The sequence below is a fragment of the Cupressus sempervirens genome, chromosome 10 (genome assembly GCF_028749045.1).
Source record: "Cupressus sempervirens isolate cs-2001-9-10 chromosome 10, ASM2874904v1, whole genome shotgun sequence".
NCBI classification, from domain to species: domain Eukaryota; kingdom Viridiplantae; phylum Streptophyta; class Pinopsida; order Cupressales; family Cupressaceae; genus Cupressus; species Cupressus sempervirens.
Genome location: NC_143127.1, coordinates 733,767,704 through 733,773,664, shown reverse-complemented (window position 1 = coordinate 733,773,664; position 5,961 = coordinate 733,767,704).

Below are 5,961 nucleotides of genomic sequence, written 5' to 3'. Positions count from 1 at the left end.
TAAAATTTAGTTCTATTATTCTATAAGAAATAATATAGAGATCATTTGGATAGTGGTTTCATTGGTCTTGCCCTCAAAGTTGTTTGGGAAGTGGGTCTAGCTATCTTCCACAACTCCTAACAGGGACTCATATGTACTAAATGTTGTAACAGACTCCTAAAAGGGTCTATCCTCTAAAAAGGAATATTTATATTAGTACATCATCTTGTGGCTACCATCCCAACTAGGATTTTCCCTCTAATCAATGGTTTCCCTAGGTAACATATATGGTGGTAATGTGTATGAGTATCTTGTTGTGGTTTCAACTTTCTTTACTTATATGGTTAAGATTGTTTAAAATTGTTATTTGTGATAATAGTTGTATAGCTAATTCACCCCTCCCCCCTCTTAGTTATACCAATGGATTATATATTCTAAAAATTATAATGTTGTTCAACTAATGATATAGGAATCCTCAAACTTTCTTTCATGGATTTCTTGAAATCCTCAAAGTAACTAGTCATAACTAACTCAAAATTATCTCCAAGTTGCTCAATGAATTATGTAATATTTTTGTGTAAATAACCTATTGGTTGTCAAGGAAACTTTACCAAAAATGAGTAATGTGTTTTGCACATAGAAAAGTATGCAAACAATCAAAGAACCAAACTTACCAGATGTTTTTTTGGTCTTTAGCTTCCAAGTTTTTTGATAATTTTTGTAGTTGTAACTCAACAAGGTCATTGAAATGATCTCTCTCCACGTTAATTTTGAAACCTAAATCAACTTCCATATAGAAAACATTTTTTAGTTGACTTGATTGAAAGAACTTATGGGAAATGACTCTAACTACAAAGGCAATAATGGGATCTAAAATAGTGTCAATCAACATCCCTCGCTTGTTCCATATGACACCTATGTTCCTCTCAATAACCTCCTTTGCATTACTCTACATTCTCTTTGGTCACTCAAGGGTTGGATACCTTGTTACTCTATGCACAATCCTCTTACAAATCCTAATTGGTCTATCCTCTAACCAAATCTGGTTGTCATGTATACGGCTTAGAACTAGGGCCAAAGGCACACCCAACAATCTAAACCACCTTGCAGAGTTAACACAATAGAAGCAAACACAAAAATAGAACAATAGAAAATAGAGAGAGAGAGAGAGAGAGAGAGAGAGAGAGAGAGAGAACAAAACACTTTTATTGAACTTTTAAGTAATTAGCATACATGCCCAACTATAAGGCCTTTTAAGATATGGCAAGATACAAAATACATTCAAGATCCATGATCCAAATTCAAATTCACATTTCTAGACACATATGCATCAAATTTCTCAGTCTTCTAATTTCTACTCTTCACTTCTCTACTTCTAACCTAAGCCTAAACACCCTATTTATACTTGCCAGAATGACTTATAGAAGATTCTAGAATGTTACATAATAGAAAGGCTGACCTAAAAATGGTTTGCATACATCACAAGACACTATCCTATCATTAAATTCATGATCAGAATTAAACATGCAAGTTAGCTCCCACTAAGAACCAAATCACAGATGACTCGACTAAAGAAGGAACCGAGCATCAGCAAATAATTGACTCACTTAGCACATGAAGGAACACTTAGCCAATACTAGATAACTCAGCACACACTAGATAGCTTGGTCAATAATGTAGAGTAAAATGGGATAACACACTAACATGAAGGGTAACACAACTTGGAACAAATGCAACTCATTTGATACTAAAAAATTACTGGTACTCAAAAATTGCTACAACTCGGCAATGACTGCAACTTGGAAACAACTAGCAAAATGAACACAAATGAGTAGGATAACACATCAACCTGGGATGCTCCTACATCAAACAACCAAGGTAGAAAGAAATGATTCTTCTAAACCATTGAGATGTCACAACTTGAGCTGAATCCAACTCATATTGAGAAATCCATGTAGCATCTTCAACTGGTCTATTCTTCCACTTTACCAAATATTCATAGTAGTATTTTGCTCTTGTGCTTTTACTAACTCTCTGATCCAACATCTATTCAACCTCTTCAATATTCTTCTTAGGATAATTATCTGATATAGAAACTTCATCATCTAAATCATGATATGTATATGGATTAGCAACATCGAATATAGGAGATACATCCATGTCATCAGGTAACTCAACTTCATAAGCATTACCATTGTTAAACTTCATCAAGATCTTACAAGGGTCAAAATTCTTCATCTTCAATTTACTATGTGTTCCAATAGGAAATCTTCCTTTCTTCAAATGAACCATCACTTCATCACCAACTTCAAAAATATGATTTCTCTTAGACTTATCAACATTTTCCTTGTAATTCTGATTACTTTGTTCCAACTTCAGCTTTACTTCCTTATGCAAAGACTCCATAAAATCAAAAAATTCTTCTCCTACAACACTTCTCTTTTCTTCACCAACATCCCTTAAATCTAATACTCCTTTAGGTTGCATTCCAGTAATAATCTCAAAAGGTGTTTTCCTTATACTTATATTCACAAAATTATTATATGAAAACTTAGCTTGTGCCAATACCATCTCCTAATTATGTGGTTCATCTCCAACTAAGCATCTCAACAAAGTATTTAAGATTTTATTCACAACCTTTGTCTGTCCATCTATTTTTGGATGGAATGTAAAAATAAATTTCAACTCAGTACCCATCTTCTTCCATAAAGTTCTCAAAAAAAACCAACAAACTTATTTTCTCTATCATAAATAATACTTCTTTGTAATACATGCAATCTAACAATCTCTTTGAAGAAAATATCACCAACATCCTCATCATCTAATGTCTTCTTACAAGGTATGAAATGAGCCATTTTAGAAAATCAATCCACAACAACAAATATAGAATCACACCCCTTTGTTGTTTTAGGTAATCCAAGATAAAAAGCCATACTAATGTCACTCCAAGGTTTCCTAGGAATAAAAATAGGTGTATACAATCTAGTATTTTGACTCACTCCTTTTGCAACTCGACAAACTCCACAACTCTTCATAAACTTCTAAACAACCTTATACATATGTGGCCAATAATAGATATCTTTCAAAAAACTCAAGGTCTTATCAATTCCAAAATGTCCAACCAATCCACCACAATGTTTTTCATTAATTAAATTCAACCTCATAGTACTTCTATGGATAGACAATTGAATTCTTTTGAATAACATACCTTCTTGAATGAAATATTCATCATATTTACTCATGTGATCTATCAGATTTGGTACTTTTCACTCTCTCCATGCCTTAGAAAAATCAAGATTAGTATCATATAGCTCTTTCATTTCATCAAAACCAAGAACTTCAATCTTCATCTTAGTCAACAAAGAACATCTTATGCTCAATGCATCAACAACTCTATTAGTAACTCCATTCTTATGCTTACAAATGTAAAACTCTGTAAATACTCAACCCACTTCATATGTCTTTGATTCAATTTTTGTTGACTTCCCAGGTATTGTAAAGCTTTATGATCAGTATATAACACAAACTCCTTAGGAATTAAATAATTTCTCCACTTCTTCAAAGCTTGAACAATAGCATAAAACTCTTGATCATACACAAAATAATTCCTTTTAGCATCATTCAACTTCTCACTAAAGAAAGCAATAGGTTTACCTTCTTGACTCAATATAGCTCCTATTGCACTACCACTTGCATCATAGTAAACTTAAAATACCTTATTGAAATCAAGCAAAGCCAATACAGGTAACTCAACAATAATTTGTTTCAAACTCTCAAAATTGTTATCATCTCCACGTGTCCACTTGAATTCTTTTTTATCTCCTCTCATTCTCTCAGTCATAGCACTACAAACAACACTAAATTTTTTTATAAACTTCCTATAAAAACTAGCCAAACCATGAAATGATCTTACCTCACCTACATTCTTAGGTGTAGGCCATTCCAAAATTGTTTTAGCCTTCATATGATCCATTCTCAAACCATCAGCTAAAATCACAAATCCCAAATACACAATCTCGTCTTGCATAAAAGAACACTTTTTCAAATTAATCACCAACTGATCCTCTTTCAATCTCTGCAATACTTGTTTAACATGTTCAAGATGTTCTTCCTTAGTCTTATTGAATATCAGAATATCATCTAAATAAACAATCACAATCTTACTCAAAAATCTTTTCAAAACTTAATTCATCAACCTAATGAAAGTACTAGGTGCATTAGTCAAACCAAAAGGCATAACCAACCATTCATACAAACCATCTTTTGTCTTGAAAGTAGTCTTCCATTCATAACTTTCTCTAATTCTAATCTAATGATATCCACTCTTCAAATCAATCTTGGTAAAATACTTTGCTCCACTCAAAAAATCCATTATGTCATCCATCCTTGCATAAGAAACCTATATTTCACTGTGATCTTGTTAATAGCTCTAGAATTAGTACACATCCTTAATTCTCCATTATTTTTAGCTGCTAATATAGTAGGTATAGGACATGGACTCAAACTTTATCTAATCAATCCCTTCTACAATAATTAATGCACTTGTCTATTAAGCATTTCATTCTTTGTAGATGTCAATCTATATGGTGCTTTGTTCGACAAACTAGCTCCAAGAATCAAATCTATATAATGACTTATACTTCTCACTGGCAATAAACCATCCAGAATATCCTCTACAACAATCTCTTTATACTCATTCAGAAATTTTTCAATTTCTACTGGTACTCAGTCATTATCAGCTTATGCTGCTTGGTCATTATTACCAAAACCTGGTCCTCTAGGGATTATGAAAAAATAGACTTGATTCTTCTTCACTTCTTTTTCAAATTTCTTTCCATTAACCATGAAAAATCTCATAGTAGTACAATTAACCTCATCTAGGCTTTCAATCAAAGGCAATAATATTTTTTTTCTCCCATTCACTCGAAGAGTATATTGATTCAATCTTCTATCATGTATAGCATATCTATCATATTCTCAAGGTCTACACAACAGAATATGACAACAATCCATAGGCATAATATCACACAAAACTTCATCAAAGTAATGTACAATCTTGAACTTCATAGCACATCGTTCACTTACCAATATCTTATGCTCATCTTTGATCCATGAAACATGATAGGGTTTAGGATACTTCAGCCTTTGCAATTGCAACTTTATAACCAACTCTTCTAATGTAGAATTTGTAGAACTTCCATTGTCAATGATCACCTTGCATCATTTTCTAGCCATCTTACATCTAGTCTTGAAAAGACTTCTCATTAGGATAGGTTCTTCTTTTCTTTCCTTATTGCATATGGTTCTTCTCACCATTAGTTTTTCTCTAGCCTCAAGTCCACTCAGTGGACCTTCAGTGTCTCCTTGAATCACATCATTTATGTTACCTTGCCCACTTTCAGAGGATCTAAATTCAAAAGATCTATGCCCTTCATACCACATCTAAAAAATAGTTACCACGAAAACCACCTCTAGAATAAGAATTACCTCTTCCTTGCTAAGAACTAGTACCTCCTCGATATGAACTACCGCCTTTCCACTTATTCTTGTCTTTGTCATCATTATTCCATTCAAATTTTCCTTTATACTACATAGAACTGTCAAATCTTCCACCTTCACCATAAGATCTACCTCTACCTCTCTGGAATCTATCACCTCTACCTCTTTGTCTTTGTTCATGCTTCTTTGTTAAGATCTCTTCAACTTTCAAGGAATATTGATATGCTTCTTCCACACTTTCCAATTTCACAAAACTTATCTCTTCTTGAATTCCAAATCTTGATCCATTTACATATCTTCCAATTTTCTCAACATTATCATCCATATGTCTAGATCTGATGTCCAATCTATAGAATTCCTCAATATAATCCTTCATAGTCATGTCTTTTTGTCTCAAATTTTGCACCTTCCTCAGCAAGCTAACTTTGTAATCACCAAAATGAATTTGTTCTTTACCTTGTTCACCATTTTCACCCAAGTTCT